We start from the raw sequence: 13939 nt of genomic DNA on the forward strand, positions 1-13939 counted from the left end.
GTTTGCCGACGTTCTATGCTCAGCCTATTAATGTGAAAGTTGTGTTGCATTAGAAAGCTTACATTCTCTACTTTCTCTGACAGGTAGTATTGTCGCCTAGTCTGAAATGGCTTTGCATAGCACACAAAACAGTGCGAGCAAGAACCAGTGCTTTTGCTGTACACCTCCGTTGCACTGGAAGTGTGGCAAAACTGTTCAACATAACCAAATGAAATTTTCTTAGCTTATTATTAAGGATTATGCAAGAATTCTCTGAAGAAATGTAGCCAGTAAAGCAAAGAAAAAGTCATGCAGGCTTCAATGAATATGATCAGAACAACGTAGGTTTATGAGTGAATAACTTTTTTTCTTTTTTTGGTAGAACAACAATATTGAATGGGTTTCCATACTACATTGTACCTAATGTCTTTGTGAAGTTGTTTTATGTTCTGATGAATCGCTCATGAATAATAACTGCTTGAATTCAAAAATTCATGGATCCACTTGTTCAGGCATTACTGACGATGGGGAGAAACTGTCCAAGATGAAAATCTGAAATTTTTGTTATTGAAGCAGCAAGCATTTCTATGCAGAGAAAATTGTCATAAGTGAATCAGAAAAATGTAAGACAGAGTTAATTGAGCTCATTTTTCTGCTTGCTAGGTTTGTGCTAGGTTTTTACTTTTTTCTTTTATTGCTAATTAACAATTATCGTACAATAGCAAGACTATGTCATGTTTTGTGATTACCAGTGCTCACTAAGTTTGCGTAGCAGCGCAGTGACTCAAAAGATTTTCAACAAATAATAAATATTGCAAGCATTCTTTGGTGGTGGCCTCCTCTGTGAAAATAATCATGAAGTTGTCTCGTGAAAGTTCTGACGTTTGTCAAAAGTGATGCCGCTAAACATTACTATGCCGCCGAAACACGCATGGGTTATTTCTCTAGATTTCAGACTTCAGTGTGTAGCCCCTTGGGTAAATTTAGTCGCTACGTATCCAATACACAATGTAACCCCAAGAGGCTCCTGAAAAAAAAAGAAAGAAGGGAACGGATTAACAGAAAGAAAGAAGAGAACCAAGCGTGCCACTTTCCTGACCAAGTGGTTTGGAAATTGTGCTGAGGATTCCAGGACCTGCTTGGCATCTCGCCTTTGTAGCCAGGGGACTGCAGAAGCGTTTCCGAAGTACACAGAGAACTTGACCTTGCCTTCTATTTTGAGACTCGTAGGACATCACCTGATGGTCTTTGTTTTGCAGGGAGGCGAGGAAGGTTTGTCAGTATGTGTTCCATATGACACTTGCTGAAGGGTAGTATAACATTGGACTTTTTTCGAGAGACTTGTCTGCGCACGTGAAGGGGTGGTGACATGACGCGCGTGGCGTTTTTTTTTTCTTGGGAGAGGACTGGAGGTCACAAGGCCAAGCAGCCTCTATAAACGTTGCACAGAGTGGCGACAGTTGGTAACTGAGAGGTAGCTTGAATCATCGGCAAATCATCCTTCAAAAATACGAAGCCCTCGAAATTTCTTCACCAGTGCGTTGCGGATAACTTCAGCGGCTACGGACTCCCAGTTTCGATTTCGGTGATCTTCATAGAGGCGCTTTTCAAGCTTTAAAAGGGCCCACTGACAAGTTTTTGGATAGTTTGCGGGCAAAGTTGGTGGAAACTATACTTGCATGTGCACAGTAACTATATTATAAACTGCGAGTTAATGAGCCATATTTCCCTGACTGCAACAAAAAGTGCGGATGGCTGCATGAGCTCTATAGCGTTCCCAGCTACGTGCAGCAAAACAAACATCAAGTGTCTTGACGCCTTCTATATTTCCGATATTTTCAGTATTCCAACTTTTTGATAAAAAATGTGTTTGCTAGCGTAATACTTACTCTAAAATTACGGTAACACATCTATTGCGAATGATCATTGTGTCCTCGAAGATCAATCATGTGATGCCATTTACTTGTTGTAGTGGCCAGTGACTGGTCTAGCAGAGAGGTAGCAGAAATAAAGCTTGAACTGGACGAAATAGACAAGATGGTCACCATTTACCTGTAGCAAAGCTTAGCTTTGGCAAATAATCTGTTCGCTCGTGTAGGTTATAGCTTACTTTCTAGGCACCTGGCCTTTACTGATCTTAGCGGGACATAACGCATTTACTCTTAGCATCAGCCTCCATAGACACCTAGAAAATGAGACGTTCTCAGAAAACGTAGACGCACTCAAGCGGATTTCTCCAATGAACTTCTTCAAGTGCTCACTGGGTGCCGCCACAAATGTGTGAGCCACCTATTCTCCTGCACCTCTAAATGACAAAGGCAATACGCGGACTGGTTTTGCAGCTTCCACTCGCTAAACTAAGGGTACCAATCAGCTAGCGTGCTCTCCACACGCTCAAGATGGTAAAAGCACAAACGGGGTGGGAGAGGGGGAGGAAATTTCAAGTTTGAAACAAAAGAATCGGAACCTTAAAAAAAAGACTGTGCATGAGTTTTCGCGATAACCATATCACCTGGTAGTGCTATGAGTACACACATAGATGAGCACTAATGAAGCAATCGTTTCGTGTGTTCACTTCGGGTACCATTCCACGGTGCTGTTCTAAAACTGGAATGAAAATATCTGCAGTACCACGTGTACAAACTGATCAGATTCTGACAGGTCTACCGTCGCATTCGTGAAAGCTCAGTAAGTGTGCGGGTGGGGTGTGAAATTTCTGTCCCAAAAAGACTCTCAAGATCCCATATGCGTTTGTCTAAAGGATTTGAACGCCGAAGCAGCCATCCTTTTCTTCTTCTCCGTCGACTGAATTCCCTCGCCAAAAGCTTTTTGCACCTCATGCGGTTTGTCAGTTTCTAGGAGATCTGCCCAATTTAGACCAAGCGGCTATGTCACTTGATGTCATGACTTCAAAAATTTTGGTGATCTATGATGTCAACCAATGATTTGATTTAGCGCTTGTGTAGACAGCGACAGGCACTTTTAGCACTTAATAAGGCCTCTAAACTTTCCTGACCATGAGTACTGTGCTGTTTATTTTGTAGAAGCGCGCAAATATTGTTAACTTTTCACACTTAATTCAATACTGCCTAAGGCATATCAAATAAATAACTTCTCTTTTGATTGAAAATATGCGTGAATTTGATATCATTAGATTCGTTGTTCAAAATTCAGCGGGTACAATTTGCATCTCTTTTACAAATAATCGCGGTGCGAGAGGAACTCTTTTTATAGCAGAAAGAATTGACTCATATGTTTCCCTAAACCTAAGGACTGCATTCGCGTATGTAAGTGTGAGACCGCCCTCTAAATATGAATGTTGCTCTGCTTGGCCTCATCTTTCCCTCTGTCAGCTCACCACGCGTGCACCACATCATGACCGATGTCACCCTGATCCCCATTCATATTTTTGAAGGTTTCAAGCAGCTATGTGAGAAAGAAAAAGAAAGTGGAAACCGATACATCTGTTTAGCGATGCATGAGGCTAGTAGTGTTTTGGCTGGCAAATTCCTTCCGCCGTTCATGCCCATGAAATCACCATTTTTTCACTCACTGCAAGGCATGATAAAGGGGCTTTGTGTAATGATAGTCGGGAAGTAGTAAAAGATAGTTGTGCGGGTAGCTTCTGTTTGTAGCGACATAAGTATCAAGTGGACCATGTGCAACACCCGCAGTATATGGGCAGAGGGGTCCACTGTTAAAGGGAACGCCGCAGCACGTGTCATCTGCTCTGGTGTTTTTTTACAAAGTGCCACATCTAGTGGCCACGTGATCAAGTAGAAGGGGTTACTTTTAACATCCCCTGATACGGGTTCGCAAACCTCGCCAGCTATTCCAAGTGTCTCTCAACTCACTACATTCCCCCTGTAGGGTTCCTAGAACGATTATGAATAGCACCAGCATTGAATAATTCTACCGGCTGCAGAGTAAAGCCCCGAAAAGGGGGCCATCTTAGCACTTCTGTTGAAGGAAGAGTGCACGATGTAAAGCAGCAGTGGACAAAGGAAGTAGCAGGACAGGACGTCTGACATCATACCGCAGTGATGTCTGACATCATGTCCATCAAGGTCTGCCTCACAGACTAGTGTGTAGCTGTGACCTGCTAGCAATGTTTCAAAAATACAGGCAGATCTTGAGAAACGCTGAAAGTAAATGGTTTATTAGAACAGAAGCTGCTCTCAAATAGAATTTTCATGCTTTCGTCTTTTCTATCTGTTTTTGTTCAGTGTGCTTTAAACTCCGACAGAGGCATTATAGAGTAATGCATATTAGAGTAATTTGAGTGTCGGAAAGACGGTATGCTGTAAACTAAATGTATTAAAACTCAGGTATTCGGTTGCTATGCAGGAGGCAAAATGTTGCTAACAGAAGTTATACGAGTATAATGAAGGCTAGGCTTTTACACGAGCTAGCCATGTTTTGTTGGGGAATTGGCAGCTTAACATGATATTCAAGGGAATGCTTCTGCAAAGCCACTGATACAGTATCTTCATGACAAAAAAGTACATAAATTTTTAATCTTATATGACAAAGCGTAGAGCCAAAAACTATGCTGGTCGTATTCAAGAAAAATTGGAAAATTTCACTTAGGGCAAATGCATGATATTGGATCAAGTTTATTTTGATGCTTTAAATTTAGAAGGGGCAATCTGATAGAGTGAGCAGCACTCGTTCAGCTAACTACTAAGCAAAATTTGTTAGTCAACTGTTGCACTTCTTGAATTAACACAGGTGGTGTAGCCAAATAGAAGAGACGCATAAATAACTATTTCCAAGAAAACTGTTTGCTGGCAATAGCATAAATATGGTATGGTAGATTATCGGTAGTCAGCGCATGGCATGAATGCTATGTAGCAATCTTTATTTTGCACCAGGAGGGAATTATGTATGCAAATATAGAAAGCAAGTCTATGAATATTTGATTTTTGTTTGAATAAAAATTTCTTCTCTGTAAATATTTGAACATATGACAAGTTAACATAGAAATAAAACTCTGCTACTTAGTGATTATAAATACACTCCGACTTTAAGCAAAAAAAAAAAATCCCGATGAGGCAGTGATTGTTGTTACACGCTGGCTGTTCCCGATGGTCTAAGCACGACTCGAAAAGCTTTCTCTTCCCTTTCTTTTGTTCCTGAGCCAGCGTCATCGAATTACGAAAGTCGAAGGCATGCCCCATTTTCAAGCAGTGTTTGATGAGTTTTGTCTGAGAATACTTCGTTTTTGTGACGTTCCCTTTATGTTCATTAAAACTCGTTGACCACTTTCTGCAAGTTTTGCCAATATAAGTGGTGTCGCAGCCACCGCACAGGAAATGGTAAACAACCCTGTTTTGATCATTCGCAGGGGTGCTGTCTTTGAGCTTAGAGAGCACGTTTACCAAGGTACAATGAGGCTTGAACATTGTTTTAATACCCAGTGGACGAAGTGATATTCGAATGGAGTCTCAAAAACTTTCAACGTAAGGTACAGAAACAATGGGTTTTGTGTTTTCTCATGGGCCACTCCTTGTTTTCTTTTGCATGTGTTTCTGGGTGTCGTTGATAAACCTGTTCAGATAATGGCTTCGTTACAATTCACCAACCACGTTTTTCATCTATATGACTGCAATTGCTGATCAGTGATGTATGCGAAATCACATGCATAAGTAAAATAGGCCGGAAGAGACCAACATGGCTCAAAGAGCACAAAAAAACATTGCAAAAGCCACCCATAGCACGCATTATAAGACAAAACTAGCCGAACACTGCTCGACGACTGGACATGGCTTCGACTTCAGTAATTAGACAACACTAGCTCAGGAACAAAAGCAGGACAAGAGAAATCTTCTCGAGTCGTGATTCATTGCTGTGACAAGTTGGCACGCCACATCAACCGCGGCCGCATACTAAGCGATATATGAGACAAGCAGCAAACTGTGTAACCTCCACTCATTTGGTCCCAGGTCATAGTGAGGATGCCAGCTGCATATTTGGCGAAACGGCCATGTAGGTATTGCTATATTTTGCTGTGTTTAGTATGAGTCTATTTTTTTAATCATGAACTGGCCTGTTTTTGGAACATTTTTACATCTGCTCCTTAGTTATAACTCTGCTTCATACTGCGGTGTACTAAAAACACGCTGATAATTTTATTTTGATGTTTTGAATAATTTTTTTATTTTGTTTTTGGTACACATGCACGTGCCGGAAGAAGAAAAGGAGCTGCAGAATTGGATCTTACTTTGTAACCAATGCAGCTGATGAGGAGTGACAGAACGGAATACTACGCTGTGAGTGCCACCCGTTTGATAAGCGCCATAATATATGGCAATTTTAAGCTACTAAAAATTTTCTTTGTGCTTTATTTAAAAACATTTACTCAACAAACTTTGCAACCCTAAACATAACTAGTTAGAATGAATATGTTTGAGCTGGAGAACTAAAATAAGACCGTAAATAAGCTCGAAGTGTTGATTGTTTGCCATCAATAATAAGTAAGGAGCCAGTAATTCAGCTCAATAAAGCTTCACAAATGTTATCTCAGCACTATTTAGGTTTCCTCACTGCTGGATTGTCAGATAGCTTTCTGTCAGTCCTGGCACAGCTTTCATAGGATGTTGCAGGCAGATTTTGTCAGCCGGTTATCTGCATTTTTTTTAGAGAAGTGTTCCCATTTAATTATTTTCTTTGATAAGCTACTAGTATGGGTCAAATTACTCATAATGCAGGCTTTCATTTCCAACCAACGGTCTCGCATCATGGCTTGTTCCACGGTCGTCACAGCCATAACCCTGCAATTGATGTTTGCCGACATTGTCGACAGTGTGCCCCTCTTGGACGTACACTGACCGGGCGAGCTTGTTCACTCAAGTCGAACCACATTGGCAAAGTCTCGAGCAAAGACTGGCAACTGTAACATGCTGCTCAGTTTACATATGTGAACTCCACTGGACATGTGCACTGTTCTGGAGGTATGGCTGTTAGTCGCTTCTCTCACGGTGATGCAGGTTGGTGTCCATTTGTCATTCTACTCTAAAAGATTGCTTTTCCAGTGCCTGCTGCTGTTCTTGTGCCCACAAGTGTGATTGTATGTGTATCCGTAGCTGACATTTCTGGTGTTATATTTTTGTGAGAAATAGGGTACTTGGTCATAATACTCGTTCTGAATACCTTCGAAAAATCAAATTCTTTCCTAACGACTTCCACCAGCAAGTGAGGATACTTTGCCACTTTTGCAAAGATGCCCATAACCACCCACTACAAATTATCAACTTGGAAGCTGCATTCACTGCAAGTCCAAACAAGTTGAAATGCTATAATTAGTGGCACACACAACGCAAGAAATGCATAAATGAAAAATACTAGACAGTTATGCAGAACAGTGCATAACAATCTAAAGATAACTTGAGCTCACCTATAGATACAAATTAATAAAATCTGGATTGAAGGAACAAGACTATTTGTGTCAAGGCAGTTTAATCACCCAATGGACAAAAGGACAACTTGGTAATGAACTGAGCAGAAAATAGCTGCATGCCTTGTGTATTCGTTTTGTGATCAATATTTCTCGCTTGGTTGTGGCTGGGAGGTCACTGTTTTGCGCGAATTACACCAAGCAGTTGTTCCACTGATTCTGTTTGGCTTTTTCTGAACGGGTGTCACGTATCTTAACTTTCAAAGGTGTATTTTTCATGTAATCAATCAGCCACATTTATTGGGCCACTTTTCACTGAATGCGTGTCAGGCAGTAATCATGAAGTTCAGTTGCTTTTAAACTGATAAGCTTCTTTTGATATCCAACTAGTTTTTCTACACAGATTTTTGCAGGTTTTCTGTTTTGATAGATGGAAGTTCTTGTTTTTAATCTTTTAGGCTTCGCCAAAACAAGCTGTACCTGAGTGGTATGTGAGAGTTTTTCAATGCTGCTATATTGTCTCTGTTCATAAAATCATGACATAGACAGTCAGCAGCAGTAATAATCATCATTGTATACAATGCATACATCACTGTTGGAAAATTACCGAAAGACAACGGCTGTCTAAGGTATTTGTGCCCTCGTATGTATTTAACACATAGCAGTTTTTCCAGTGTCTTCTTCCTTGCCTATTCACTTTCCCACTGATATTGTAAGTACTATAGATAAATGCTTTTTTCGTCAAACGTTTGCTAAAATTTTATAAACGAGTTGTGTTTTCACTTTGCACCTGTGTTTGTTTTTTACGACGCAGCAGTTGACATAGTATGAAAGAAACTTGCAACGTGCCTTGTTCATATTTATTACTGAATGCTTAAAATGTGTTTTGTAACACTCCTATTAATGTCTTCTCTGTGACATTGACAAATAAATAAGAAGTGGGTAATCTTCGTAAATAAATGTATTTTTTCTTCGTTCATATTGCATTCAGGCACTTCGGCATGTTCTTTCCTGCCTAAGCAGTGTGACTGCATGTCCTCAAGGTTGCTGCATTCCTGCACACAAAAATACTGCACCCTCAACACATGCTCACTTATTGTAGTCATTGCTTACACAGAGCAAAATCAAATTTTAATGCTTTAAAAATGCAGTATGTATATCACATGTGTTGGAAGCTTTGGAGTTTGAAAAGTGTGTTTTTGGTCTTTTGGACATGCACAAGTGTATTTTGACATTTTTATAGCTTGGCTGTTCCAACTACACTTGTTTATGCATCTACGAATGTGTTGATAAAGTGCTGCTAGGAAACAGTTTTTGTGCAATAATGCAATTTTTCACACCATACCAGACCTTTTTTTCTAGTCCGAAGCTTCGCGGCAGTTCCCGTACCAAGTCAACCTGCCTTTTATTAATAACGCACACACAGAAGTATCTATTTTCTGCGCACGTCACATGAAAGTCAACACGTGACACAGCAATGTTGGCATTAAGTTACTGGTATGCTGCCGTCACGTTGCTCGTATGTTGACATCACATTGCTAGAATTTTATTATTACGTTGTTGCTATGTTGCGAACACATTGCCGCGATGTTGAAAATGTGATCCTGGACGTTGCCATATCGTCCTGAATGTTACAAGCAACGTTATCGTGTGATCAAAATAGAGGACGTTAAGCGCGTTTAGGCAACGTTGCTGACTGACATCTGGGCGCTTTCATTCAACGTTGGGATAACACTCTGCGTTACTTGGGCATGCGTGAGTAATAAAGGGAAAAATGTTTTGTGTGCTGGGACAGCGAAGATTAATTGCCACTTCCAAATCATAAAGCACTTTTCCGCTGAGCAAAAATGTACTGTGGCAAAACTGTCATAAAAAGCGTTGTGCACGTCTTAGAAAGAGGTGCGGAACTTTTTTTTAAACCGCTCTCCTTTTTTTATTTTATTTCGCCTAAAGGTTAGGGTATAGTAAATAAAAAGTAAGAATTATGGTTGGTGCATCTGTATTGGATTAGACAATGATGGCCCCGCCGCGGTGATATTTTGGCTAAGGTACTTGGCTGCTGACCCGTAGGTCACGGGATGGCATCGCGGCTGTGGCGGTTGCATTTTTGTGGAGGCAAAAATGCTGTAGGCCCGTTTGCTCAGATTTGGGTGCACGTTGAAGAACCCCAGGTGGTCAAAATTTCTGGAGCCTTCCACCAAGTCGTCTCTCAGAATCCTATGGTGGTTTTAGAACAATAAACTGTACACATCATATTGATGCACAAAGCTACGTTGATAACTGAATTTTATAATTCTTGATCAAATTAAAATTACTGAGAAACTTTTGAGGCCGGGTGGGCATTTTAAACCGGGTTTCTGTAAAATTAAGAAATTGTATTCAATTAACACAATTGGCTTAACTGTTGTACTCTTGAACACGCAAATATGAATAAGAAATTATCATATATATTGTGCTACAGACATTCAGCTTGTGCTGTAAAAGGATATGAATATCCGAATGGAACATATTCGATTTCGCACCAAAACCACGACCATGCAAACGAAGAAAACACATAGACCGAACGGGTGCTCACTTGTAGCTGTTTGTGCACATATTCATGAGGTTGCACACAACCTTAAAAATGTGCCGAGTTGGCATGAAGTACTGCTGGAGTTCGTCGCCCCTGCCGAACTAGCAAAGTTGTGCCATTGCATCACTGAAAACTAGGCTCAACAGCTGAAAGGCTGTAAAAAGAAGCATGCGTGGCCGTTCACAAAGTGTGCCACTGAAGTGGTTTACGAAATACCCCTATTGTGCAGAAAGATACGTATTAGCAAGACGGGGTGCTCCGACATTGAGTGAGGGAATACGCTCTCACGGTAAAGAACAAGAACGGTGCCCATTTAAGCGCACATGTGACTACATGTAGAATCACACGATGAGAAATTTCGGAGGCCTCTCAAAAAAGAAAGGGGGTATGAATTACGTTAGCGAAACTACACTCATTCTGTAAGAGTCGGAAGCACGATATTTAGCGATCATGTGTCCTTTAGCTTGATTAGGTAAGTAACAGCCCGAGCAAGTTGCACATGCGTGAACAAGAAGTGGGTTTCTAATAGCCCGTTTCCTCAAGGAATAAACAGTTGCAAATGAGTGCCCGTCACTTTTATGTATTTTTTTGTTTGTATGGACGTTATTTTGGTGCAAAATTGACTAATATTTAATTCAGACAAGCACCATCTATCCCAACAGCGAGTTCTACTAGATATGAATGCCGTCGCTGCACATGTAAACAACTATACCACGTGCGGTCTGCTTAGAATTCTGAAAAAAGCAAGGTTCTACAGCGCCTGAGAGAACGCAGATTCAATACATTTCTTGGTAAATAGAGGGCTTAATAAACATACGACCTTCTGCTGTGTACATGACACACTATTAGGGTCATTCCATGCCAAACATCTGAGCCATTTAGGCGACCATCTCAAATGAATTTGAAAAATATTGTGCTGAATAACTGCATTCAAAAAAGTGAAGCGGTAGAATATTTCCGAGAACAAAAATGTTTGGTCACGCGGTGGCCTTCGTCACTTCCCAGAATGTCGTTGGGGTGTTGTTTAAGGACAAAATTATTTTAAAAGTACATTCTATGCCAAACTTGGTCTACATGTTGAGTAAAGATTCTTGTGTAAGGTGTTTGAAGTTCCCTAATAATATTCTGGTTTTAATGGCACATTTCTCCGGTACCATACAACATTTTAATAGGCTCCATTCCATGCAATGAGAATGTTCAGCCATGTGTGTATGCTGACGATATTGCGTTCTTTTCGTCCGTTCATGACATTCACGCTCTCTATCAAAACCTCCAAATGTATTTATCCGAAATAGAGCACTGGCTCGACGTTATGGATGTGTCTCTAAACGTGAACAACTCTGCATTATTAGTATTTTCGATAAAAGACCCAGTATACATATCTCTCTCATACAAAAGTGATACCATTCCACAAGTAAAAATCATCAAATACCTAGGAGTGATATACGACAGCTCTCTAGTATGACAAAACCACATCGAATATATTGCTGCAAATGGTGTTCGCTCAGTCGGCTTGTAACAGAGGATAAGCAACACACGATCAGGAATACGCAGAATCATGTTATTATCAATATACCACATGAATGTGAGGCCGATTCTAGAATTTAGATGTGTCTTATACTCCGGGGCACCTGCCTATAAGCTACGTCCCCTTGTTCTTCTGGAGAAACAGGAACTGTGCATTTGCTAAAGGCTACATAAATTTGTAGCGAATAACATTTTATTTATAGAAACTAGAATTTCCTCACTCCTCACCAGATTCAAAATACTGACGGCACGAATGTACTTAAGGGCATTTGAATCTCCTTTGAGACGTAAAGAAACAGTTTCGATTGCACAACCAGGTTTATTTTTTAATTGTCATTGGCCTAGATTTCACACACCTCAAGTGAAGTTTGTACGGTCCCTTCTCGACCTACTGTTTGCGCAAATTACGGAGGTCCTGCCAATTGGTAGCTCGGCAAGTTCTCCCCAAATATACTTTGTTGACATTTTCTCTAATAGTGCTAAACACCTGCCGAGTAATTTGTTGAGAGCTACTATACAAGACTACCTGCTAGGAATGCAAGCACATGTCATCACTGCGACGGACGCTTCATAGCGAGATGAAAAGAGTGGCATTGGTATATACTGCCCTGTTCTAGACTGGTCCTTTTGCCTCCAAATTTCAGGTTTCACACCTATCTTTATTGCAGTATTTTTAGCCTTAATATTGGCCCTTGAAAACTGCCAACATCAATGAATTCCGCTGTATAATAACAAACTCCTCGTCAGTCTGCAGTGCGCTCACAGCATCCGGTGATTTGAAAGCATTAGGTGAATTCAACTCCCTAGTATCTCTCATCACTTAACCCAGGTGAGATTATTATGGGCACCGGGGCATAGAGGCATAACTCTAAATGAAACAGCTTATGCACTAGCAAAAGTGGCGTTAGACGGACCAGCAAATAATATCACCCCTACAACAGCCTTTATAGTAGCTTCTAGATTTCGGAGGCAAATGTTGAAGCCATAATTCTCCACAGAATCTTTAAAAAATTCTCAGGATTTCAACCATCTAATGACACCCTGGAAAACTTCCTCATGTCATAAGCAATGCCTTGAAGTTTTAATCATTCAATTACTCTGTCGTATTTCTTCATTAAATTTTTATTTGTTTAGAGCAGGCTTGACTCCCTCTCCACTTTGTTCTTTTTGAGGAGAAGAGGAAACTGTGGAGCACTTTTATATGTCTTGAAAAAAAGTTTTCAACGTAAAGAAAAGTATCACTACAAATACCATTACCAATCCTTGGCTTAGCTTTGACAACGTCGAATTCACTATCCTTAAGTGCGCATACCCTGGGGCACAGCAATTGGAAAGTGTGCACGGCCGTGCAAGATTTTATTGTACAGTCTAAGAGATTTACTTAGAAACTTCAATACTAAAAGGTTATCAACTAACACATGTAGGCTATTGAAAAGTTTTCTTTGATATCACTCATTTATTGCTAAGTCAGTAGGAACTAATTCATCAAAATATTTTCTCAGAAATAATTGGGAAGTAAAACAGCGCAAAAATATAGACAAGGACAGAGGAAGAGACGACACCACGCGGAGCTCGCAATTGAACTTTATTGAAAGATAAACGCACATATATCAAGCATACGACCCGGTCAAGTGGAAAACCAAAGGCGTCTGCGCATCAAAGCAAACAAGGTAAGAAACAAGCCTAATCGTATTAACCATCAACACGTGTGTAACAACCAAGAAAAAAACACAAAAAACACACGTTCCTACTTGCCAAAAACATACCCAACGGTTCCTAACAAACTAACAATCACATTGACATGGCAGCGCTGAACCCAGGTACCGAACGTCTTTACCGAGGACCACAGACGCCTTGCTTATACACATTTCCCCCTTCTTTTCTACGAAAAAAAGCCTCCATCACTTCCCTGGGGCACTTGTTCCGATGTCCAATCAAACAAGTGGCTTTATCTGCCAAAGGTTGGCAGCCAAACTCTCTACAGTGAGCTGGCAGGTGCAAACCGCCAGTGGCCGTTAAAGGTTAAGTGTTCTTTTAGTCTCACGTTAATGCACCGCCCGGTTTGTCCTATGTACCCCCCGCCCCCCCATAACAATGGCAACATATATACAACACACGATTTACACTGAACATATCTATTTTTTTCTCTTCTCCGGACAGTACGAGCAGGTGTTTCGTAAATCCGAACTCTTTTTATGCACGCGGGAGCAAATGGAGGGCAACTTCTTGGGAGTGGACATCACCGCATGTATCCCATACCTACTGGCCACATTTTTCAAGCAATGTGAAAATATGTGCACGTAGGGTACCACAACTGGTTTCTTTTCATTGCGCAGGCACTCTGTTCTCCTGTGCGTATCACTTACGCCTTTGAGCCACTTGATTAGCTTTCGACAATTTCTAACGATTTCCGTATCAGGGTAGCCCGCCGACTGCAGCCTCTCAACCTGGCTCATGAAACTTAC

At 40.8% G+C, this 13939-nt stretch overlaps 1 protein-coding gene across 4 annotated transcripts in view; it reads left to right on the forward strand.

Moving 5' to 3' along the window:
* Positions 1-13939, forward strand: part of LOC119161647 (low choriolytic enzyme) — a 1178895-nt gene that overhangs the window by 1031422 nt on the left and 133534 nt on the right. Inside the window, exons 9-10 of one of the 4 annotated variants that reach the window (XR_012887764.1) lie at positions 6176-6251; positions 6690-8354. The exons of the other annotated variants lie outside the window; for them this stretch is intronic. The gene's annotated coding sequence lies outside the window, so the exon portion shown is untranslated. Of the gene's footprint in view, positions 1-6175; positions 6252-6689; positions 8355-13939 lie in introns of those variants that run through there. 4 annotated transcript variants of the gene reach the window in all.

Source organism: Rhipicephalus microplus, chromosome X (genome assembly GCF_043290135.1).
Source record: "Rhipicephalus microplus isolate Deutch F79 chromosome X, USDA_Rmic, whole genome shotgun sequence".
In the NCBI taxonomy this organism is placed as follows: domain Eukaryota; kingdom Metazoa; phylum Arthropoda; class Arachnida; order Ixodida; family Ixodidae; genus Rhipicephalus; species Rhipicephalus microplus.